The 26,870-nt window shown below is 39.8% G+C and overlaps 1 protein-coding gene across 4 annotated transcripts in view; it reads left to right on the top strand.

Moving 5' to 3' along the window:
- The window catches only part of SOSTDC1 (sclerostin domain containing 1), a 60,975-nt gene that overhangs the window by 6,423 nt on the left and 27,682 nt on the right, over positions 1-26,870 (top strand). The window contains exon 3 of one of the 4 annotated variants that reach the window (XR_005525936.1): positions 2,536-2,605. The exons of the other annotated variants lie outside the window; for them this stretch is intronic. The gene's annotated coding sequence lies outside the window, so the exon portion shown is untranslated. Of the gene's footprint in view, positions 1-2,535; positions 2,606-26,870 lie in introns of those variants that run through there. 4 annotated transcript variants of the gene reach the window in all.

Genomic DNA, 26,870 nt, shown 5'->3' with positions numbered 1-26,870 from the left:
ACACATGTGTGTGTGGGTACATGCATGCATGTATGGCTATATACATAAACATTTACATACACATGTGCGCACACACACATATATAGTAGACAACATCTCAATGCTCCCAGTGATCCCTATCTCCTGGTTTTCATATCCTTGTGTAATCTTCTCCCCTTGCTCATGGGCTGGATTTACGGACTCACTTCTAATAAGTAGAATATGGCAGGAGAATGGGATATCACTTTTGAGATTATGTTATAAAAAGACTGTAGTTTCTGTCTTGGGCACCCTCTCGCTTGTTCTGTGGCCTGGTCTGAGGTAAATTCGCTATCATGTTGTGAGCTGACCTCTAGGCCCACATGACAAGGTATTGCCGTCTCTGGCCAAGAGCCAAAGAGGAACTGACGTCCACCAATAGCCATGTGAGTCAGCTTGGGAGTAGATCCCTCTCTACTGAAGCCTTGAGAGAACTGTAGCCTTGGCCTGGCTTGATGCCTTGTGAGAGATTCTGACCCAGAGGCACCCAGCTGACCCACACCCAGAGTCTTGACACTCAAAATGGAAGTAATAAATGTCTTTAAAAAAATTTTTTTAATGTTTTATTTATTTCTGAGAGAGAGAAAGAGAGAGAGAGAGAGAGAGCATGAGCAGGGGAGGGAGACACAGAATTTGAAACAGGCTCCAGGCTCTGAGCTGTCAGCACAGAGCCTGACTTGGGGCTTGAACCCACGAACCGTGAGATCATGACCTGAGCTGAAGTCGGACACTTAACCGACTAAGCCACCCTAGCGCCCCTAAATGTTTGTTGTTTGAAGCTGCTAAATTTTGAGGTAATTTGTTACTCAGCAATAGATAACTAATTATGCATTTATTTATGTTATTGTATTATATGTGTATTAAATATGTATATATGAGTTTAAGTTACAAATACAAAGAAGGCCAAAAAGTCACATTTCTATAGTCAACTCAGTTCTTCTCAAAAGAATTCTTGTCCCTGTTACCATTTGCAGTAAAAAATTTGACAAAATTTCTCATCCTGACAATTTCCAGATTAATATTTAAATCTGGAAAGACAGATTTACTCTTAGAATGTTAGTTACATGCAACCACATGTTTAGATGTAAAAATAAATTCAACTCTTTTATCATAATAGACAGTGGTTTAATTGAAGGATAACTTTAAAAATAGTTTTTATTAAACTACAACTTAATCTAAGTTGTGTCGACTTAAAAAAAAATCATTATCCAAATGAATACCGTTGGCAAATCAAAGAATTTTTTTTATCTCTTTATGAAAAATTTTGCAAATGCAATATACACTTACAAAAATAATGGGACACAATAAAGTACTATTGTTTTGTCAATTTGGGGTATTATATTGGGGCTCAGTTTTATATCTCAACGTATTGTTTTCTCTGAGACTATTTTTAGGTTTTGAGAGAGAGAGAGAGGGTCAGAAAGGCAGAGGGGTAGAGAGAGAGAGAGAAGGAAAGGGAGAGAAGGAGAGAGAGAATCCTAAGCAGTCTCCATGCTGAGCATGGACCCTGATTCAGGGTTCAATCCCCTGACTCTGGGATGATGGCTGAGCCAAAATCAAGAGTCAGACGCTCAACCGTGTGAGGCACTCAGGAGTCCCATCTCAGAGACTCAGGGATCTGAAACTGCTCAGATTTTTTTCTCTATACTCTCATAGCTTTTAAAGTAAATTTCAGAATGAAGACTCAGGAAGTCATTTTCCTTTATGGCTTGGATAGTTTTGCATAATAAGATTATTGTTAGCAGTGGCATCCATGATTCTTGGGGACAGATGATTTGTTGCTCTTATTTCCATACTAAAGTGACAGAGAGAGACTCCCAAACCAGCTCCAGGAAGCCTAGGTTACCATGTGTGGCCAGCTTGGGCCATTAAGCCATTTAAAGAAGTCTCCTTTCTGTGTGAGGAAACTAGTTTAGATGACTGAACATCCTTCATTTGTGCATTCATTCATTCATTCATTCATTCAGACATTGAAGTTGACCGAGTCCCAACCATAAATCACATACTCTGCCAAGGACTGGAGAATGTGAATAAGGCACTCTCCAAAGAAAGGGAGTTACCAAGCAAATGGTATTAGTACCCATAGCTCTAAACATACTTTAATTGTGTTTGGTTCTGCTTGATATTGGCTGGTATTCAAATAGATCATTAAAGATGTTACTATTATTTTCTTAGAGCCTGAAGTGTTTCAATTACCCTTGTACATAATTCCAAACGTCTTATTGACTGTAATAACTGTGTGCTCTTTATTGGTTTTATTCAGCTATAAGATTCTTTTTTTTTTTTTTCAGCTATAAGATTCTTATTAATGATGCTTTCATTACCAACTTTTCACACAAAGCAAGTAGGAGACAAAGGTTCAAGAATCATTTTAATTATAGACACTACATTTTGGAAAGTAGTTCAGAAGAAATCATTTTCAGAAGAAATACAAAGACATTGACAGGTCTTTTGCATTTCAAGTTTAATGCTTCTCAAGTTTTAGAAAATAATTTTTGTTTCATGAATTCACTTTAGGTTATAATGAAGAAAGAAAATGTGTTTCCACAGAGGGAATGGTTTCCAAGAAGCTTGGCAATTTTCCTTAAATTTGGATAGAAAAGATAGACGGACAGCGACATTTCGGCTCTGTCCAATTCTTTGGCTTTTGCCTAGTGATCTGGATTATGCAGGAAGAAACAGAAATCAAGCTAAAGGCCACCAGATCCCTACCATTTTTATAGATGGTGGCTGCAGGTGGCTTTTGCAGGCATGGATTATTAAAAACAGGTGGAGAAATATGGGAAGGAGAGTGAGCGAATAAAACAAAGGAGGAGGAAAGAGAGAGCAAAAGGGATGAGAAACATAAGGGAAAGGGAGTCGGGAGGAGAGAGGAGACAGGAGTGAAGGCAAGAAAAAACAGAAACATATATTTCCTTTTGATCACCCTCATATTTTGAAAATAGATGTACTTCTTTGGGAGCACTGCTTCATCTCGGACCTTATGGCTCAAGGAAGCTGGTAATTACAGCTCTCTAAACGGGCATCAAGAATGGGTGTATAATCCAAGATAGGCTAAGCAGAATTATTCCTCCTAGATTTTTCAAATTGTAACTAAGGGGAAAGGGCAGGGGGGTCCATTCCCAGTGGTGAGGCTATGTGGTGTAAGACCTAAAGTTAATGTTACACGTACTGCCTTAATATCCAAACCTAGGAGGGCCTAGAATGACCTAACTTCGTGCTCCCCTTCTCACTCTCTTCCCACAGACAGAGTGTCCTAGCCAAGCAACCCTCCTTATCCAACAGAACAAATACAATTGCTACCTGTCCCTGAGTAGCAGGTTTCACTTCCTTGCCAGCCCAAACAATGATTCAAACAATCCAATCACATCCTTGTGTGGGAACCAAGGCATCTCACCCTCTTGTCACTACAAAGTCTGCCTCCCACAGCCCCTGGCTATTCCCTCTGTTCCAGAGCACAACCCCTGTGTGGTCCTGTGTGACATGCAGCAGCATCCTCCCCATGGGCTGTGAGTATCGGGCACTAATAGACTGCTACAAGTCGTATCTCTCCAGAGTTAGGTGTCATGCATTTGGTCATCCCCAAGAGCCTGGAGTAAAGATCCTGCCCTTACCAATAATTTGAAGAGAAGACAATAAAACAAGCTGTGATATAAACCAGGGGTTGCTGGGCATGTTTCCAGCCATGTATATTAGCTGGGTTGAGGATGAAAAGCCAGCACACAAAGAGTAGCATAATTGGGAGAAAATGGGAGGGAGACACCGGCCAATTTAGAGTTCCTGGCTCCAGTCACCACTGGGGTTCTGCCTTTCCAGTAGTTTTCCTCTTTTTTTTTTTTTTTTTTTAACTTCTCATTGCTTGATTAGAGTTTCTTTCAATGGCATCTAAGAGTTTAGATGGATGCAGGAAGCCAGGGAAAAGAGGGGAAGGAAAGAAAACTAAAGAAAGAAAAGTTGTACATGGTGAGTTGGAATAGAGAACCAGTAATAGTCACCTCAGTGTGAATCAATAAAATCAATATTTGATTGCCCTCATTTGAATGGAAATTAACTGTATGACATGTGTATTCCTTGTAGAATGAGAAGATATATAACAGGTGTGGATGGCTGGTTATAGTCCAATATCATTAACAGGGAAAAATATCTCCAGACACATAAGGTATACTCTATAGTGGGATAAGGAAGGTATCATCCCATGTGGAAAGTTAAGTATTAAGAAATTAGAATATTACCTATCAGTATTTATATTTAAAAGCACTGAAGTTCTTTTTTGAAGGCCCACAGTTTTCTGTGTAGAAAATGAAGGGGTCTTTAAGTTTATTGCTGATGATCATTAGAAAAATGTTTTTTCATTGTGGTGAAATTCACATAAAACCATTGTTTTTATTTTTTTTAAGTTTATTTATTTACTTTGAGAGAGAGAGAGTACAACCAGGGAAGGGCAGAGAGAGAGGGAGAGAGAATCTCAAAAAGGACCTTGGCTGGCTGTGTGAAGCCCAACACAGGGCTTGAACGTACAAACCATGAGATTATGACATAAACTGAAACCAAGAGTGAGACAGTTGGCTACCCAGGTGCCCCATAAAAACCATTTTAAAATGAACAATTCAGTGGCATTTAGTATAGTTATAATGAGACCAGAACTTCTATCTGGTTCTAAAACAGTTTCATCATGCCCAGAGGAGATATCATACCTATCCTCATTTCTCCCTCCACCCAATGCTTCCCCACCCCTACCCCTGGCAACCACGAATCTACTCTCTATCTTTATGGATGTACTTGTTCTGGATATTCCCTATAAATGGAATATATGTCTAGCTTCTTTCACTTAGCACAGTGTTTTGGACGTTCATCCATGTTTTAGCATGCATCAGCAATTCATTCTTTTTAAGGCTAACTAGTATTCCTTTGTATTAACGTACAACACAGTTTGTTTATTCTTTCATCTGTTGATGGCTATTTGGGTTGTTTCTATCTTTTAGCTATTGTGAATAGTGCTGCTACATAAATTAGAACACTTTGTTCTTTGTTAGAACACTTGCTTTAATTTTTTTTAGGTATATACCTAAGAGTGGACTTACTGGGTTATATGGTAGTTCTGGATAACTTTTTGAGGTGCCATCAGATTATTCTCTAATTTTATTTCAACCAGCAATGGATGAGGGTTTGGGTTTCCCTCTTCCTTGCCAAAATTTCTTAATGTTTATTTATTTTTGAAAGAGAGAGAGAGACAGAGTGCAAGCAGGGGAGGGGCAGAGGGAGAGGAAGACACAGAATCTGAAGCAGCCTCCAGGCTCTGAGCGGTCAGCACAGAGCCTGATGTGGGGCTTGAACTAACAAACTGTGAAATCATGACCTGAGCCGAAGTCAGAGGCTTAACAAACTGAGCCACCCAGGCGCCCCTCTTTGTCCATTGTTTTGTTTTTGTTTTTGGTTGTTGAGTTGTAAGAGTTCTTTATGTATTCTGCATACTAGGCCTTTGTCAGATACATAATTTGTAAATACCTTCTTCCGTTCTATAGGTTGTCATTATAACTCAATGATATTCTGTAGAATGTTTCTACCCTTTCTCTAATTAATATCTATTAGAACTTATACTTTGTGTACTTAGTATTTTTCTTATACTTTATCCTTATAATGAGAAGTTGTGTTAAAGAACCAATGAGTTAGAAGAAGGTCAATGTGACCCTACCTCCCTGGGCACAGTTTCTGGTCTAACTGTGGCAACCTAAATGGTAACTGGATTTTACAACCCTAGCCACAGCTATTGGTCAGTCATAGAAGCTAGTACAGTCAGTTATTGCCTAGAATCTTTCCATTGTCTTATCATTAAACTGTTAGTGTGTGATCTTAGAAGCTGCTGTTAGCCATGTTTCTACCTAGAGGGTGGACTTAAGTAGAAGAAAATGAAACTGATATAGAGAGCAAGAGCAGGTCAAGTTTAATGGTATTAGTTTTTCCTTCCAGCTAGTTCCACTCCTGCTTTGCTTCACTGCGATTTGGTTTTGCATGTTAATATACTTTCCTTTTGGTTAAGCTACCTGACATAAGATTTCTCTACTGTAAATCAAAAGTCTGACCGAGTTAGTTGATGTGGTAATATCATCTTGAGGGTGAACTTCTTAATATCATGGCATTTGCACATACATGTGTCATCTCCTGGGTCTATATCTGGCCCAAACTGACCCTAGTTTCTAGCGCAATGCTTGCCCAGAACTTCTGTCTACCGATGTCCCTGCCTCTCTCCTCCACCAAATTAAGAACTAATAGGAAGCTGTGAAATTATTTCTGGTAGAATTGTATCTTTTTCTTTCTCTTTAAAAATTTACATTACAGTAATTGGATAGCTGCCAAGAGCTCGAAGTACAGCTGCATTTTTGAATTAATTAAATATCATAATCCTGTTTGCAGTTTCTATCAGTAGCTAGAATGAATGTTATAGAAAGAGCATTTACTAAAAGGAATGTGTTGTGTAATTTATGCTAAATGTAGGTGGTCTACAGACTATTTTACTGCATTCCTACTTTGACCTATAAACTTTAAAAATTCTGTCACTAAAGTATGAATACCATTCAACAAAAGGAAGTCAACTAAGCCCTTTATATAACATTATTTTAAATAATCTTTTCTATATTTTCGAAGTCAGATTGTATAGTTAGTTAATCCATCTACCTATTGTAATATTAGGTGGTGAAAAATGTCCTGCATCCTGTCTCTATACATTCTTTTGCAATTTCCTTTTGTTGACTTTTGTTATATTTTTGTATCATAGCTTTGGTAACTAGGATGTCGTGGGGTGAAGAAAATCCCTTATTTCCGATCTTTGCCATTTACAAATTAGTGACTCAAAGCATTACATGTGCACTCCCATAATTGTTTATCTTGGTGTGGCCCATGCTGAAAATGGTTTCTAATATCAGAATTATTTTGTTCTTTGACATAATCTCTTGGTATTTTTTGGTTATGTTTTCTCTAGAAGGCAGGAGTTGCTTGTCGGAAATCCCTTGACAAGAAAATTTTCCAAGAACGTTACTGGATTGGTAAACTTGACAGTTTCTTTGCTAAAAAATTCTAGCTTCCATAGCTTAACTTCTTACCCTACAGCTATTTTTTTCCTCTCACATCATTTTTTTCATATACTCTTCTGGTTTGGATAAACTATTTTTTATTAACTTCATTTTGTTACCTAGATATGGATCATACCTAAACTGTATAGCTATGATAACATAACTAGTTCACACTTTGTATTCATTAAGATAATTTAAGACACTTTCTTTAACTGAATGACCCTGAGGCTCTTGTCTGGAGCTCCACTGAGGAGAGACCCATTGGAAAATCACATAGTCTGGCTTTGGCTTTTTCCTATGGCAGCTTCTATACCCTGGATCATATTCTGTTTATCTATAAATGATCTTAGTTGTTTCCAATAACCTTGAGTAGAAGTCCCTCTGATTTATCATATATGGAGTCACTAACAGAATCATTGTCAGTGACAGGTGCTAACTTTGGAGTAAAGGGATTGTCCAAAATTATGAAGTTTTCATTATAATATTAGGACACTAAACTTGTTTAAACAGTAAAGAAATATCTTGTGTCCATTAACAAAAAATCCAAAGGGTGATCAGTTCTAAGTTCTATATCATCAGGGTCAGAGCTATAGATCTCTGCTAGTTTTATTTTTAAATTTTTAAAAAGTTTATTTATTTTTAGCGAGCATAGGGGTGGGGGCAGAGAGACAATCCCATGAAGGCTCTGCACTGTCAGCGCAGAGCCTGATGTGGAGCTCAAATTCATGAACCACGAGATTATGACCTGAGCTGAAATCAAGAGTCAGATGCTTAGCCCACTGAGCCACGTGGTTGCCCCTAGATCTCTGCTATTTCTATTTTTAAACTTTTCTTTATTTATGACTTATTTATTTGTATTTTATTTTTTTAGAGAAAGAGAGCACAGACAGGGGAGAGAGAGAGAGAGAGGAAGAGAGAGTATCTTAAGTAGGTTCCATGCTCCGTGCATATTTGATGACCTAGGATCACGACCTGTGCTGAAATCAAGAGATGGCCACTCAACTGACTGAGTCACCCAGGCACCCTGCTGCTAATTCTAAGTCCCACAGTCCTCTAAGTTGGCTTTTCAGGTTTTCAGTTAGCTTTTCTCCTCCCAAAACAGTATTAGCAGTTCCAGGTTTTACCTTCTGATATGCGACTATTGAGAAGGAGAAGAGCACACACTTTCTATTGTCACCTTATAGGAGGGGAAACATTTCCCTGAATGCTTCCCTTCCATGTATCCTTGGCCAGAATGGAGTTACATGCCCACTTAAAATCATTCACTGGGGGGTGCCTGGGTGGCTCAGTTGGTTGAGTGTCTGACTCTTGATTTCAGCTCAGGTCATGATCCCAGGTCATGGTATTGAGCTCCCCATCAGGCTCTGTGCAAAGCATGAAGCCCAATTAAGATTCTCTCTCTCTCTCTCTCTCTGCCCCTTTCCCTGGCTTTCTCTCTTTCTCTGAAAAAATCAAATCAAATCAAATCAAATCAAATAAATCACTGGCAAGGAGTGTGGTATTGCTATGATTGGTAGACTGTCAAGATCCTCTCTGACGTGCTGTCTGCCAGGGGACTCACCCTTCACTGAAGTTGGAAGATGATAGTTCACACCCATCTGCCTGGGCTCCCACATGGATACCCTCCTCTACCTGCTAGAGTTCTTCACCACCCACTGGGGTGCTCTCCTTCCACAAGGACATAATCCCCATGTGGCTTGAACTCTGACACTATATCTGCTTGTCTATCCATCTGTGCTCCCCCTCCCCCTCCACCCTTCAGGCTGCCCTGCCAATGTGCTGAAGTTGATTTCCCTATATGGACCCCCTGTGTGCTTGGACGCCTTCCTCACTCACTTGGGCTATGATGCCTGTGACCTCCTCCATACCAATGAGATTGACTGCTTGCCCAGCTGTGTTCTTTTCCAGAAAGAGTTAAACTATGCTCAGATGCAATTTTTACAGAAGTCTATTTAAAGAATAACAAATAGCTATCTATTTAAAGAATGGCAAATAGCTATTTACAAAGTAAAAAAAAAAGCAATGAGATTTTTCCACTCACAGAAAAAAAAAAGTAGCTGTCAGAATCAAAAGCTGTGATAGTGCATGTATATTGTTGCTATAGGACATACAGCTAATAAGTATGGTTTTTATAAATTAAGAAAAATCTATAACTATTCCCCTCAGCCCATCAGCAGTATCTCATGTTGCAGAAACAGAGTATCAGTTTCAAATGAAATCTTAACTTTTCTTTATTTTAAAAAAACTTTTTAATGTTTATTTATTTTTGAGAGAGAGAGAGCGTGAGCAGGGGAGGGGCAGAGAGATGGAGACACAGAATCCCAAGCAGGCTTCAGGCTCTGAGCTGTCGGCACAGAGCCCGACGCGGGGCTTGAACTCACAAACCATGAGATCACATCCTGAGCCGAAGTCAGATGCTCCACCAACTGAGCCACCCAGGTGCCCCTCAAATAACATTTTAACATTTAAAACTGTGTAACGACCCTTGACAATTAGAAATATAAGAATAAGAACCTGGCCCTGTTTTCCCCATAAGGAAATTTAAAATAAAATAGTTATGTTTTAAGAGTTAATGTCATGGTATTTCTGATCAGTCCCCAGCAGAGCTGCATCACAAGAAGGCAAATTTGAGTGGCAATAAAAGAAAACTTTTATGTTGCTATATTACCTGCAAGATTTCCACAGCAGGTTCATTTTACAGATGAGAAGCCTGAGGCCCAGAGAGTTAAGCACATGGTCCAGGGTCACACAACAGGCAGGCGGAACAGGCAAGACCCACTCCCATGCAGCCTGGCTCCTGTGCCCTTCTCTATCGTGACTGCTGCTCTTTGGGGAAAATACCCAACTGCCGTATTATCTTTAATAGGAGAAAACTGGGAAGCAAGCATAGAAGAGAAAGGATTAATGAATCATCTGTTCTTTGGAAATTAAACAGCTGTTAAAGAATGATGTGGGGCGCCTGGGTGGCTCAGTCGGTAAAGCGTCCAACTTCGGCTCAGGTCATGATCTCATGGTTTGTGCGTTTGAGCCCCACGTAGAGCTCTATGCTGACAGTTAGCTCAGAGCCTGGAGCCTGTTTTGGATTCTGTGTCTCCCTCTCTCTCTGACCCTCCCCTGCTCCCGCTGTCTCTCTCTCAGAAATAAATAAAAAACATTAAAAAAAAAAAAGAGAATGACGCAATCAAGTCACATTTATTGACAAGCAAAGGTATTAGTTTATTGCCCAATGTTTGCTGTAAACAATGAGTAAGACCATAGATGATAGAGTAGTTGTGTAAACCTATAAATGCCCAAAGCATGATGGAAAGATTCCAGGCAAATTGTCCTCAGGGTCAGTCCTGGGAGGAGAGCAGAATCTGGGATGTGAAAAGAGGAATCTCAGGGGATGGAGGTATGATGTGGCAGAGGAAAGAATGGCCAAATACATCTCCTGAGGAAGAGGAATTGTAAGGAGGTCTACACTGTCCGGGGTGGGGTGGGGATGGGGGCGCAGATCCCACAGGCTGGAGGCTAAGGCCTCTTCTATCTCAGTTTCATGCAGGGACATCACCTGCCCACACCAGCTCCAGGGTGATGTCAGGCATATGTAGGCCAGAGTGCTCACCTAGGTCCCTCATCTTTTCAGGGCTAACAGGTACCCTGTGCCTACCAGCCCCTCTCAGGTAAATGCTACTCAGACCTTGGGTCTCTGGAGGGTCCCTCACAAGACAGCAAAGCTCAGAGGGTCCAAGAGACTCAGGTGTCCCTTTTGGAGCCTATGCTGGGGATTGAGCAGCCCTTATTCACGAATGGTCTACTCAGAATATCCTGATCTGGGTTCTCTTTAACTCCCTTCAGGAGAAGTTCAGGAACCTCCATCATGTTCTGAACACGTGGCTGGCGAAGGGTAGGGGAGCTGCGCACAGGAATGAGACTCTGTTCTTGGCCTGGGGAGGTGAATGGCCAGGGTTAATTTGCCAGTCCATTGCCTGTGAATCTTGTGTCATTCCATTTGAGTTTCTTTTTGACAGTGAGTAATGACCCACTTCCGGAATGTCAGGCCAAATGGGTAAGGCCAGGACCCTTGGAGCCCTTCTGTCATAGTGGCTTCTTCTGTTTTCATACCAGTCACTGCATAATGTTACTTGTTAACCTATGAGTAACATTGGGCTTCCCTGCTGATGTCGAACTGCACAATGGCAGATCTATCCATGCAGCCCAGATCCTGAGACTGAGATCAGAGAGGGAAGACTCAGCCTGGCACCTCTGGTCACAAGGCCTATAGGGTAGTTGAGAGAGGCATGGGGCCTCATCAAGAGGGAAGGTCCCCCATGCTTGCAGTCTCCATTACTATACTCTGAAGGTGGCTCCAGGATGGGAGAGGACAGGGCTTCAAGGCTTCTCCCAAGATGGTATCATGGTTATCCTCATATGATTTCATTTCTTACAAATATGCTGCACAGTTTCAGAGGTATTGGAGCTCTCTGTTTAGCAAATGTCAGAGACATTTTAGGTAACATTTGATGACCTGTGGAAGTTAGGAACTTGATGAAATTAAAATGGGAATAATTTTATGAAGAAAAAAGTCCAAATGGAATTTCAACTGGGATTTCACTAAATTTGTTGGTTAATTTAGGGAAAATTCAGATCATTATAAATTATTAGGATTTCCCATCCAGGTACAGGAGCGTGAAATCTTACTTCATTTGAGATTGATATCTCAGAGGGAAAGATCATCTTTTTTGCTCTTTTTTTCTCTTGGTGTTTATTTAAGGCTGGCTTGGCTATTTCGGTCAAATATGTGATATTGGGCATAGTCTATGACAGAATTTCTACTTGATCTTCCTTAGTTAGGGTAAGCCTTCAGGAGCAATGTGAGGAAGTCCATCCTATAATGGAAATTCATTTGAAAGAACTATATGACTTCTCTACCCAGTCTTTCTGTCTGTTCTTACTTCTAAGACTTATTTATCCAACTATATTTGCTTAAACTCTATTTTATTTTATTTTTATTTTCTTTTAATGTTTATTTATTTTTGACCGAGAGAGAGATACAGAGCATGAGTGGGTGAGGGGCAGAGAGAGGGAGACACAGAATCTGAATCAGGCTCCATGCTCTGCGCTGTCGGCACAGAGCTTCACACGGGGCTCGAACAAATGAACTATGAGATCATGACCTGAACAAAGTTGAGTGCTTAACCAGCTGAGACACCCAGGTCTCCCTAAACTCTCCTATTTTATAAGCAGTGTTTTAAGCCCTAGGAACTTAACCAGAAAAAATAAAAAGCAAAACCTTTTGACCTCATTAAGATTACATTTTAGTGAGTACAACTCAGCTATACAACATGATGTATCTTTGTCCATAAATGTGTCCAACAAAATAGGAAAAAGCTGACTCTTTCGCAATGAAGATGTAGTTCATTTGAGCTATGTGTCATATTTCTGGCCTTCCCTACTTCCCAGAACATGGTAAAATTGCACTTCTTTGATCTCTTTTGATTGAATGAGGTCAGGTGACTAATTATTGCTTATGAGTTGTAAATAAACATAATCTGGAGCACTTCTGGATGGGGAGCATTGAAATGCCAGTGTGAGATCATCTGGGACATTTCTTTTGCTCTGACATGACGGTGAGAAATATATGAGATGGTGGCTGCTTCATCAGTCCGGGTTCCTGAATGACTGAGACAATTTGTGATACTGACCCTCTGAGATTTTGTGGGGGACACATTGTTCCTGCAGGATAGCTCAGCCTCTGCTCACTGATACAGCATGTTTAAAGGAAAACAAAATGAAACATGTTATGTTAGGACTTGTGAGCAGTGAGGTGCTGAATTATGCTTGTAAGGCACAGGTGGAAAGCTATTCCAGGCTTCGTGCAATATTCCTGCTACTAGAATTCATGGGAATCTACTGTCTCTTGTTGTCTTTTCCATCTTCCTGTTTCCGATCACTGGTGCCACATTCCATGCTCGCAGCTCTGGTTCCTTCCCTGTTTAGTGCCTGGCACCTTCTCTTCATATGCTCTATAACAGTCCTGAATTGGAGCTGGCTTTGACCTTTTACTATGGATACCACATATTTCTGGTTTCAGTCTTTCTATACTCTATATTGTGCCAAGTACAAACATGAACATCTTCTTTGTACCCGAAAGAGGTCATTCAGTCTAGCTGATATGTTAATCTGTCTGAGTGGGCCAAGGTAATGCTCCTTTGTTCCAATGTGTGTTGATAGACTGACTTCTTGTTTTCAGCTTTATTACTTTATTAGTAAATGACATTTTGGTGCCTTATGTCTAATCCACTCCCCGCCTCCCCACCCCACCCCCATTTAAATGAATGGGGATTGGTAATGGAGGATTTCTTAGACAACTAGAAATCTGGGCTATGTCTCTAGGGCAGTAGTTTTCAACACTGGCTATGTGATATAATTAGGAAATCTAAAAGACCCCAGAGGGGTTGCAATGGAATCACTGGTGCCAGGATTTTGGCATCAGTATTTCTTAATGCCCACTCCCCCCCCCCCTCCCCGGCCCCATTTATTCCAATGTGCAGTTGAAGTTGAGAGTCACTCTTGTAAACATTTGTGCTGGGTCAGGTGAAGGCAGGTAACCAAGGTAACGAGCAGCAGAAGGACAGAGAGGAGACTAAGGACTGGGAGATAAAGTCTTGAAGGGCCTCCCAGTGAAGACTGACGCTATAAATCTTATCCCTGACATGCATCAAAGTTGGGCTTAGACACACCTGAAGTCTGCCAGGATTCTGTAATTTGTGCTGGCCTCTCCTTCTTTGACTCCAGCCAGAGCATGAAAAACTACTCCTAGGGTAGCAAATGTCTAGGTGAATAGAATCATATTGCCAAGTCCGATGAGAGAGAGGCAAACCTTAAAGGATAAAAAAAATTGGGAAGACGCTGGAATGGGGTCGGGAGGTTGAGCAAAAGTGAGGCGGAAGGCTGGAATTCCACATGCAGTGGTACAGTGAGGCTGGGGGCCCCAGCTCCATTGTTGGGGCAGACACCTTCAAAGAGCATGGTGAGCCTGGGCAGGGAAGAAATAGCAGATGGCACGTGGCATATTTTGAAAGAGAAGCCAATCCTTAGCAAGTAATCAAAACAGACTTCTAGCAAAATTGTTTCTATATTTATTCTTCTTGAATAATAGAATAGGGCTATATTAACATTTTCTTAGGCAAAGAAGATTGCTCATTTATGAGAAAAAATCCTCAAGTCATTGAATGTCTCATAAAAGTGACACATCTTAGAGAGAAAGTAACCTGTGTTCACCTATATATTGTACCTCAATATAATTCTCCTAGGGTGGGCTAGGGGTATGTGCTTTATAGGTTTATATACCTTTAAAGGCACATAAAAATACCCTGAAGGCTGGTTTAGCACCCACTTCCCTGCTTACATCCTTTTCCTTTCTCTTCTAACATCCTTTTCTGACACTTTTGCTCTCTCTTTTTCTCATCTCTATCTGGCCTTCTGCATTAATTCCGTCCTCTGCCTGCCACGGTGACCCCACCCACCAGCGCAGCACCCTGGGCGATTCTTGCCCTCACTTCTGTCCTGGCATTTCCTTTCATCAGTACCATCCTTTCTTGCCTCTTATGTCTGTTCCCTAATCTCACATTCTTGTCTTTGTCAGGAGGCTTTTTCTAAACTGTATGACCTCATTTTTCTGCTGCTCCCACGATCTCCCTGAGAAGCATGAAGCTCAGCTAAATCTCTCCAGGACTATTTGCAGTGACTTACCCAGTGAAGCTTTGTTTAGCATTCCCAAGAAATGAGTCACTTGAGCCCTCCATGCTTAGGGAAAGCTCCTGCTCGCCTAAGGAGGTGACGATGGAATGGCTGAATGCTCCCTGGACCTGAAGTCTGCAACCCTCAGTTGAGAGTGTCATTATTTCCTCTTCTTGATCTTCTTGCTCGGGATCTAGTAGAACATCTTGTTCTGCCTGTTCCACCTAAAGGAAGACTCTGCCATAAGTCTGTCTGGGGACGATTCCCTGAATCCTTTGTTTCTGTATCTTGTAGTGAAAAAAATGGCAAGATTTCATGTAGAGGAGGTTGGTGGTAGCTCTCACATTCATTCTGCCTCTGTGTCTCATTCTTTGATGCCTGGGACTTCTTACATCTCTGCTCTCTGTCTACTATCTCCCCAATCTCTGCCATTAAATGGAGATTTTTTAAAAATGTTTATTAGTTTATTTTGCGAGAGAGAGAGAGTGTGTGCACGTGCATGCATGCAAGCCAGGGAATGGCAAAGGCCAGCAGGGGGCTCAATCCCATGAACCATGAGATCATGACCTGAGCTGAAATCAAGAGTTGGGTTCTTAACCAACTGGGCAACCCAGGCATCCCTAAATGGAGATTCTTAACTCCATGGTAGCAGGGGCAGGGCAGGGGGTGGGGTAGGAGAGAGAGAGTACAGAACATCTCAGAGTCTCTGGAGGTGGGAAATAGTTTAAAAAATTACACTATTATAGGATTATTCTATATTTTTAAAAGAAAAAAAAGCCTTGCTTTTTTTAAAAAAAATTATGCTCCAGTGACTTTATATTGGTTAACTAAAAAATTTTTTAAAGGAATCTTATTTTTCTCATAACAGGGTCAATTTTGTTTCTGTTGAGTACAAAATTCCTTACTTGATTCACATTTCTTACAAATTAGATCATTAAATTCTTAATGTCCTATTAAAGGACTTCCACATCTCACATATACAATATGCCCTTACCATAATTTTTCAGCATATTTTTATATACTGACTTACTTTTTTTTTAAGTATAACATATATTTTTAAAAGAATGAGTCCTGGCTCTATTCTTTTTCCCTCATGGCTGTCCTTTATCATCACTACTGATGACATTTTTTCTGTTCTTTCTCAACCTCTTTAAATTGTTTTTATTCGAGAGAGAGAGAGTGTGTGTATGTGTACATCCGTGAGTGGGGAAGGGGCACAGAGAGAGGGAGAGAGAATCTTTTTTTTTTAAATTTTTTTTAGCATTTATTCAGTTTTGAGAGACAGGGAATGAATGGGGAGGGGCAGAGAGAGAGGGAGACACAGAATCTGAAACAGGCTCTGAGCTGTCAGCACAGAGCCCAATGTGGGGCTCGAACTCACAAACTGTGAGATCATGACTTGAGCTGAAGTCGGATGCTTAACCGACTGAGCCACCCAGGCGCCCCATAGAGGGAGAGGGAATCTTAAACAGGCTCAGCACTCAGTGCAGAGTCTCATGGGGAGCTCAATCTTGTGAACTGAGAGATTGTGACCTGAGCTGAAATCAGGGGTCGGCTGCTAACCAATTAAGCCACCCAAGTAGCCCCCCAACTTCTTTTAACAAAACATTTCAAACATATCTATAGAGAGAATATCTTGCGAATCTTGCTTTATCTATCCATATATATGTTTATTTTTTATTTAAAAATTTTTTAAATGTTTTATTTATTTTTGAGAGAGAGAGACAGCATGAGCAGAGGAGGGTCAGAGAGAGAGAGACACACAGAATTCGAAGATAGGCTCCAGGCTCTGAGCTCTCAGCATAGAGCCTGATGTGGGGCTCAAACCCATGAACCATGAGATCATGACCTGAGCCAAAGCCGGACGCTCAACCGACTGAGCCACCCAGATGCCCCTATCCCTATATATTTAAAAACACTCTTTAAAACAAATCCCAAATATATCATTTTACCTTTGGTAAAATTTGGCAACTATAAGAGGTAAAGACTTTTAAAAATCTAAACATAGGTACAAATGTGATTAAAACAACTAAATAATTTAAATTCTTTACTGTAATCTAATAGTCATTTCATGTTTGAATTTCCTCAGCTCTCTCAAAAATATCATTTTAAGATTGATTTGTTTTGATCAGGATCCAAGCAGAATCCACAATTAGAATTTGGCTAGAGTGTTTCTTTGGTCTCCTCAAGCTACTTTCACTTACTACCCTCCCCACTTTATTTTATTTTATTTTATTTTATTTTATTTTATTTTATTTTATTTTATTTTATTTTATTTTATTTTATTTTACTTTTGTAAAGTTTATTTATTTTGAGAGAGGCAGAGACAATATGAGTGGAGGATTAACAGAGAGAGAGAGGAAGACAGAGAATCCCAAGCAAGCTCCACACTGCCTAGTGAAGAGTGCAACACGGGGTTTGAATTCCCAAAACCACGAGATCATGACCTGAGCCAAAAGCAAGAGCCAGGGGCTTTACTGACTAATACCCCCAGACACCTCCGACCCCCCCCCCCCCACTTTAATATCTTGTTAGCTAGGCTAGCTCGCTGGTCCTGTGTAATAGCTCATCTTCTGCACTTTTTTGCTCACTAAATGACAGTATTTATCTTGGCTTCTGTCAACTGATTTTTCCTATAAATAGGAGCTAGAGCTTTCCAGAGGATTGAGTGAATTTTGGTGCTTTTCTTTGCTTTTTTTGGGAGGGGGTGGAAATACCTTATAGTTGGCATTTTATATGTTTTGTTACATCACTTAAGGGACCCACAGTGTCTTCTGTCCTGATTTTGGCAATACTAAGAGGGACCCGCAGCTTCAGGAGATGCCATCCAGGCTATTACGTTGTAACATTCTTATCCACCTTTTACCTAAAGGTTTAACAGCCTTTAATATTATTTAATTCCTTTATTTCATTAGGGGTTGTAAAATGGAGACTTCTCTTGCAGTCTCTCTGTATTGATTAGCTGTGATTCTCTATAAAGAACTTTCTCTTGTCAGCGATTTATTACCCTGAAATACAGTTTATACACGCACAACAGCACAAGTTCTTTATTTTTTTTAATTTATTGACTTATTTTCAGAATGGTGGATCGGTGGTAGAAATGTCCAAGGATGACCAATGAATTTTTGTTAAAGTTTTCATATGAATTCATGGATTTTCACATGTTTCAAACCACCATAGTCATTATAATTATTTTTTTAGCCTACTGCCGTTGTAGTTCAAATAACAGAATATTAAGATTTCCAAATTTTCTCATCTGGTGGGCATAGACAGATGACACAGCAGAAATTCTTATTTTTTTAAATATTTATTTATTTTCAAGAGAGAGAGAGAGACAGAGAGACACAGTGCAAGAGAGAGAGAGGAAGACAGAATCTGAAGCAGACTCCAGACTCTGAGCTGTCAGCATAGAGCCTGATGTGGGGCTCAAACTCATGAACCATGAGATCATGACCTGAGCCTAAGTCGGACACTTAACCAACTGAGCCACCCAGGTGCCCCCAACACAGCAGAAGTTCTTAAGGTAACCTGTGTGTCAGACTATCATGAGTAAGAATTGATAGTTGTTTTATGTTTATGAAAATGGGCCTGGATAGGGTAAAAGACCAATGATAAGGTTATGATAAAGGTTGTGGATATATGAGTATTCATCATAAAATTCTTTCAGCTTTGTTGTAAGTTTGAAATGTTTCACAGTCAAAAACATAAAGAACTTGATAAGTTAAGACTCTGAAATAAACAAGTTGGGCTACATCAAACTAAAAAGCTTCTACACAGCAAAGCAAACCATCAACAAATGAAAAGGCAGCCTACAGAATGGGTAAAAATATTTGCAAATCATGTATCTGATAAAGGGTCAATATGAAAAAAATTGTAAAGAACTTACACAACTCAATAGCAAGAAAGCCAAATAATCCAATTTAAAAATAGGCTGAGGAGATGAATAGACATGTTTCCAAAGAAGACAAACAGATGGCCAACAGGTACATCAAAAGGTGCTCAATAGCACTAATCATCAGGGAAATGCAACTCCAAACCACAGTGAGATTTCACCTCACACCTGTTAGAATGGCTGTCATCAAAAAGATAAGAAATAGCAAGTGTGGGTAAGGATATGAAAAAATGATAACTCTTGTACACTGTTGGTGGGAATGTAAACTGGTGCAGCCACTATGGAAAAACAGTATGGAGGTTCCTCAATAAATTAAAAATAGAACTATGATATGATCCAGCAATCCCACTTCTGGGTATGTATCCAAAGGAAATAAAGACAGGATTTTGAAGGGATACCTGCACTCCCATGTTCATTGCAGCATTATTCACAATAGCAAAGATATATAAACAACCTAAGGGTTTGTCAACAGATAAGTGGATAAAGAAGATAGGGAATATTACCCAGCCACAAGGAAAAAGGAAATCTGGCTATTTGTGATAACATGGATCGACCTGAGGGCATTATGCTAAGTGAAATAAGCAAGACAGAGAAAGACAAATACTTCATGGTATTGCTTCTATGTGGAATCTCATAGAAACAGAGAGTAGAAAAGTAGTTGTTAGGGGCTGGGAGGTAAGGGAAATAGGGAGTTGTTGGTAAAAGGGTACAAACTTTCAGCTATAAGATGAGTAAGGTCTGAGGATCTAATGTATAACATGGTGACTATAGTTGTAACACTGTATTATATAACTCAAATTTTCTAGAAGAGTAGAATGCTTAGATTTTCTCTGCCTTTCCACCACCACAAAAAGGTAAATGTGTGAGGTGATGGCTGTGTTAATTAAGTTGATGGGGAGAATCCTTTCAAAAAATATGTATATGTCAAATTGTTATCATGTGCACTTTAAATATCCTATTGTATTTATCAATTATACCTCAATAAAGCTGAAAAAAGCCTCAGTTAGTGAACACATTGAAAGTTATAGCATAACACAAGAAAAAAAGAGTGAAAGTGTTTTTAGATTTTGAGTATAAAGGGAAATGTATATGTTTCCATTAGTACATTGAAATTTCGAACAGTGGCACTCAGGCATCTACAATGTCAGTTGACCTCTGATATGTGAAATTTTTCTCAAATTAAATCAAGACTATTGAGCTATGTAGGGATAAAAGAATCTTGATTTGTTTGAGAAACACATTTTGAAAAGTTATGATGAAGTTTAATGGGAAACATACTTGTATAGAAGCCTGGGCATAAGGTTGAAATTGATCATCACATTGTTTGTTTAGAAAAGAAAACATAACATTCAAAGAATATGTTGGAAGCATTGGATTTCTTCACATAAGAACACACACATTGAAAATGATGAGGCTTGGATAGGGCATAAATTACAGACTTTTTTTTCTTTACTTAGAAGTGTTGAGCTTTAAAAAATATGCATATGTTATTGGGTATACTAAATTCAGAATATTTTTGCATAGGGAATACTTTTGGGGAAAAAAGGATACAAAATAATAGGAGCATTTTGTTAACAATACTAATGACCAGACTCTGACAGTTATTCTACCAATGGAAGAATAAAATGACAGAGAATTTACAGCATGCCAAATACATAGATTCTAGGCAGTAGCCTATCATTGCTTGCCTGGGTGGTCTCCCATTTCCCACAGAAGAGAATCACTGAGCTTCATGATAGTCATGATGTACTCTGCACCAAAGGGGCCTCTGTGTTGGGGGAGGATGGGGGAGGAGAGGGGATAACTTTTTAAGAAATCATGAAAGTGGATAAAAAAAAAACATAGAAAGGACTTTGTGAGTTATATAAACCAACCCATTTTCCCCTAAGAAAAACCACACCTAAATTCTTCCAGACAGATTAGAATCTTTCTTATTTCTGAAGACCTCCTGAGAAGGAGTTTCCATTTCCTTACTTTAGTACTTAACAGGTTTCACTCTCAAGAACACTTCTCTCTTGCCTATGTTAAATCTTTCATGATACTGCCAAGGTTTTATTCGTATAATTTCCTCTACAGGGAAGGAAGACAGACAAGTGAGCTTGCTTCAGGAGATCTTTGTACCTTTGTTCCCCTTGGTCTCCTTTTTTTTTATACTTACAATTTCCATCTTTTAAGGCAAAGATTACAATGCCTTTAGGGGTTAGGTGGATAATATATAACTTATCGGATTTAAGATCGTAGGGAATGGTGGCAAAATGGATAGTCAGGGCTCCTCCGAAGTCATTTAATTGCATTGTCATTATATGTAGTGGTGAGCCCAAGCCAACGGTGACTTTGGGGTGAATTCTACTTATGAGCTGTCCACTTCCATCCTTGCTGTAGGCTTTCGTAGAAGGGTAGGACATGGTAATAAGGTTATATCTGCCTGTGCATACAAGTGGAATATCCATGTCGTAGTTTAACTCTGGTGAAAGATGTTTGTCTATTCTTCAGTAGTATGAGCACTCTTATTGTAATATAATTTCTTCTGGACACATATCTTCTGCAGGAGATTTTAATGTACACGTTAGCTCTAAGACGGCCCTCCATGTCCTTGTCTCCTGGTATTCATACCCTCATGGGTTAGGTCTGTGTGAGTAGCAGCATACAGGGAGATGAGGCTGTGTACCTTCCAGTGCTAAGTCATGTAAGTCATGAGCAGCTTTCCCTTTGTCTCTTAAATCACTTGCTCTGGAAGAAGCTGGAGCTGTGCTGTGAGGAACCTCAAAGAGCCCAGTGAGGAAGAGGTGAGACTCCCAATGAACCGCCCAAACTAACTTGCCACTCTAATGAGTGAGCCATCTTGAAAATGTATCCAGTTCCAACCAAGCCTTCAGATGCCTGCGGGACCAGCCATCAGCTGACTACAACTGAGTGAAAGACTCCGGGTGCGCACTGCCCACAAAAGACCTGAGGTCTTGACCAATGGAAACCTGATGTGTAGTAAATGCTTAGGATTGTTTTAAACCACTGAGTTTTAGAGGAGATTCGCTGGGCAGCAATAGATGACCTGACAAGTAAAGTTGGTGAATTTAGATGTATGAATCCATAACTGCAGGTGTCTATTACTTAAAAGGAGTAGAACAATCAATTCTGGTGACCCATTTCCTCTGTTTCCCCTTTCCCCTCAATATCCCTTTTAAAGAACATTTTCTGGGGCGCCTGGGTGGCTCAGTCTATTAAGCGCCTGATTCTTGACTTTGGCTCAGGTCATGATCTCATGGTTCGTGAGTTCAAGCTCCACATCAGGCTCTGTGCTGACTTCCTGGAGCCTGCTTGGGATTCTGTCTCCTCTTTCTCTGCCCCTCCCCTACTGTGTGCACACGCACTCTCTCTCTCTTTGTCAAAAATAAATAAACTTGGGGTGCCTGGGTGGCTCAGTCAGTTAAGCGTCTGACTTTGGCTCAGATCATGATCTCATGTTTTATGGGGTTGAGCCCTGCATCAGGGTCTGTGCTGGCAGCAAGGATCCTGGAATGTGCTTCAGGTTTTGTGTCTCCCTCTCCATCCCTCCCCTGCTTGTGCTGTGTCTCTGTCTCAAAAATAAATAAAAACGCTAAAAAAATTTTTAATTAAAAATAAACTTAAAAAAGGGAAAATCCTCCCAGCTTTATTGAGATATAATTGATATATAATATTATGTAATATTAAGGTGTACAACATAATGATTTGATATATGTATGTATTGTGAAACTATTACCACAGTAAGAGTTTACACATTTGTCACCTGATCTACCCTCTCAGGTTCTTTGGCAAAGGGAGTGGAGATGTTTTGCTCTTCCTCAGGAATGGGGAGCTAGAGATAATGTAGGAAGCATGGCACTGTTACATGGATCTCTGTCATATTTTGTCCCATGTCACACTGGTTTTTAGTGATCATTCTCTAATATCTAATATTAATTGAATTTTACTGTGTGGCAGTACTATTCTAAGAGCTCTGCCTGAGTTGTCTTCACATAATCCTCCTAAGAGCCCTAAGAAGTAGCTAGTTTTGTCCTCATTTTCCAGTTTACTGCAAGACAACTCTAAGGAATTGATGAAATAAGCTGATGTCTAAGTAGTTCTGACTTATTTATTTATTTTTTATTGAGCAAGGCAATATTCATAAGTAGTTGTGATTTTTAAAAAATGCTCTATGACTTCTCTGCCCCAAAATATCTCTGCAAACCACATATCACAGATAGTTCAATTTCACGAATAAAAGCCTTAAATGTTTTTCAGAATGACCTCTGAACAGGATAGTTGGTCACTTCATGGGTATATATTTAGCAGATGTGTTTTGTACCCCTTTCCTGTGAAAACTGGTGTGTTGCCATTGCCCGTGAAAGCGAGCCTCACATGTCTACAATTGCAGGGAGCCCAGCTGAACAAGGGCACCGGCTGCTGTGCTCCTCCATGCATCCCTGGCTGCCCTGAAGCCATATTTCCCACAAGCCCTTCCGGCCATTGACCGAGTGGCGGGGCCATCAACATAGCCCCGTTCTACGGGATGCAGGACTCCTCTAAAGGATGATGCCTGACGGCCCTGCCAAAATCTCTCACAGCTACATTGCAGTCCAATAGTCTCCTACCCATCCTTACCTCTCTCATTCACCTGAGGTTGCACATGCGTTATGGCCTAAAAAGCACCCTTTTCTTTCCCCTTTCCCTCTGCATATTCCTTTCACACGTGTTGTTGCCTCAAATGTATCTCTTGCATATTTAGCTCTGTCTTGGCATCTGCTTCTTAGAAGGCATGGACTGGCACGTACTGGTAGCACATGAACTGTCTATGATGGCAATGTGATGAGAAGATACCCTGAGCAAGCCTAAAAGGACTTGGGGAGCATTCAAAAGATAAGTAACACGTTGTATAATTTTGGTTAAGCAAATCTGGTGTGGTGCTTAGAAACAAATCAGTGATTATTTACGGGGAGGTTAGGAGGAACCCTATTAACAATAGAAGTTTTGATTTAAAAAATGAAGATACATAAGGATGGGGGTACGTGGTCTGTCTGATAAAGTCAGGTAGATTTAGTCATCTAAAATAAGGAATACTCACATGTAGCAGACACTTTGGTGCCCTGCTTTATTTTGCCCTTGGCCCATCTCTGATTTTAGCTGTGGCAGAGGTGGCCGATTCTGGACAAACTCAGACTCGTGACGACAGCATCCGACCTCAAGCACATATCAGGAGAAGAGTTACCAGATTTAGAAAATAAAGAAGAATGAGAAGGAGAGGAAGACGAATAATCCAGACACCCAATTAAACTTGAATTTCAGATATACAGTGAATAATGTTTTAGTGTAAATATGTCTCATGTAATATATATATAAAGAAAAAATACTATTCATCTGAAGTCCTCATGTGCTTGTCATTTTGTATTTTACTGGCACCCCTAGCTAGGAAGGTCTCCACTTTTCTGTCTTGGAGCTTTTTTGAAGCCATGGGAGCTTTCTCAACCTGAACTGATGCAGCCTGGCCATGAGATGGATTTAAGGTCTCAGGAGTAACCCTCAGCTAAGGAGAACGTAGCTAAGGGGTCAGTACTCAGCAACTGTCCTTCCAGTGGCCAAGTGAGCATTGTGTCCGTTTCTGATGTCCCTGCAATATCGAGTCTGTGTTTCCTACAGCAGCAATCTCAGTAACACAAGCCTGTACTGGCATCTCCTTGCCTTCTCACTCCCCTTGCTTCTCCTCTCTGGCTTCTTGTGATTGCCCTTCAGATAAATATAATTCCATGTCTGAGGATCTGCATTTGGAGGAAGCTAAAGTAAGGCAATGTAATTATGGACTAAGACAAGTACATGTAATCCCCTTTCCCAAAAACAATTGCAAACCCCCATAAATATGAAAAATGAGTTTGCAGAATTTGATGGTCACTTAATTATATAAAGATATAATTTTAGATTTTAGTAAGTAAAAAATAAGGCAATTTGCATCTCAGGAAGACTATTGTCCTTATTTGGCTGCAAATAAAATAATCCATGCATTAATTTATGGCTAAAAAGAATTATCATGAAAACAGTAACCCACAAGTATGTAAAAAGGGAACAACTGAAGTTAAGCAGATCCATTTTCTAATACATGCACTTTAAAGGCAATATGAGTTTTGTTTAAAGAAGTGATAAAAAACAGTATGTATGGGTATCTGTAGAGGGTTTGGGAAGTTTGTAATTGTTAGATCTCAAGTACTTCTGGTCCTGAGTATAAATATTGTGTTACTGTTGAAGAGTTACATTCATTTTTGGCACTGTTTTCCACTTCATCACACTTTTCCAGTGCCTTTAGATTGCGAGGTTGTGCATAAAACAATCAATCATCCCCTTTTGGCTGTTTGGCAGAGACAGCCAATGACTTGTTCTGTCATGAACTGAATTCATATATATTCATGAGGCCCAGAGAAACACTTCATTGTTTCAGATTGTTTTGTTATTTTAGAATAAATCATAAAGACACCATCCCACCCATAGCTGGTAAAGAAATATTTGTCCTATGATCCCTACCTTTGTGGTTTGTAGTGTTTTAACTTGCACAGGTCAGCCCACGTTACATGTCTTTTTTTTTTTTTTAACAGTAAGTTACCTACCTTTTTTTTAAAAAAAAAAAAAAAAAAAAACCACCATGCCTGTGTTCCCTTGTATCAGCAAAAATTAGAGACATCTAAAAACTGGAGTGACATGTGTCCTAAGGTAGAGTGATTTAATTTTCATGGACTGAGGGACTCCTGGCAGAATGGTAAACTTTGTACAGGCAGGTGTTGTGTAAACTTCCAAATTCCATCCATCTCAACTTTTTCTGTCCCTCATTTATTTTGCAGAACCTTCCAGGAATCAGTTGTAATTGCATACTTTTGTATTCTGCCAGGATGTCTGCATGAACCTCAGTAAAAGCAAAAATACCACCAGCAGCGTGAGAACAACTTGCTGAGAAAGCTATTTTAACACCTCTGATTAACAGAAGAGGTGAATAGTTCTATTTAAAGCCATCCAAATTCCTCAAATTGTCTGTCTTTCTTAATCAGTAATCATATGCTCATAAAATCTTATAAAATCTAGGGAAATAAAATCCAGAGACAGTGAATCCTAGAGACATAAAAATCATAGAACATTCTTAATCACCACCAATGTGGTTCTCAGAAAAGACAGTTTATTGGATCGTCCCTAGGAATTATGAGTTCAGCATTAAGACTTGATTCAAACATTTACTGTCTTGGCTTCTAACAATGGCTATTTGTTGAGGCGGCACAGTGCCTATTTAAAACTTAGTCAACTTCTTGCCATAGGGATCAACAGTGTTTAAAAGGACAAATGGTAAAATGAATGCGGCTCCACACAGGGTTGGAATCAGACTACTTGGGTTTAAATCCTGACCCTGGATGTATTAGATGGTGGAATTCAGATAGCTTATTTGACTTTTAACCCTCAGTGTTCTCATCTGTATGATATGGATACTTGTTATTATGCAAGTATATGCTGGCCATAATGTAAGAACCTATACATTTTAGCTATTTTTATTCTTACTAATTAGTGTGCTTAGCTGCAAAAAAAGAAGAACACACCTAGCTAGATGAAACAAAACAAGTGTTGATTGATTTATTTTTCAGAAAAGGAATATATTTAAGGGGACTAAGTGGCTCATACATTTCGGGAATGGAAGGTACAGGGAATCAGACTTGGAAGTGACATGAAATGGGCAATACTAACCCACACTATAGAGGCTGCCAAGGGACATGTGTACTGGAGCTCACACAGGAGTCACATAAATTGTGGAGCACGGTGCAAAGTGAAAATATGAGGCCACTTGTTCAAAAAGTGGGAAAACTTCCATTTAAAGACACTAAAATCGAGAGCTCTCTCTTTTTCTCGGCAGGCTCTCTCACCAGCTGTCATGGTGTTTTTTATTTGCTATTTCATGTTACTCAAAGCAAAGAAACACAAAGGTAAAAAAAAATTTAGCATGAATTTTATTCATCTTTGTGTTGTACCATGTCAGTCTTAAACGCAGATACAGGAGCATTTAGCTTATATGCAGGATTACTAAAATCAGAATTCATCTATCAGAACCTGTATTTCTGCATATGTATTTCATTCTTACCAGAGGAATAGAAACATTGACCCAAATTAATATTTTACCTTACCACTTGATATGT

The sequence above is a fragment of the Hyaena hyaena genome, unplaced genomic scaffold (genome assembly GCF_003009895.1).
Source record: "Hyaena hyaena isolate Hyena2069 unplaced genomic scaffold, ASM300989v1 scaffold_827, whole genome shotgun sequence".
NCBI classification, from domain to species: Eukaryota; Metazoa; Chordata; class Mammalia; order Carnivora; family Hyaenidae; genus Hyaena; species Hyaena hyaena.
Note: the sequence above shows the minus strand (reverse complement) of the source record. Positions and strands in the feature narration are given on the sequence as shown.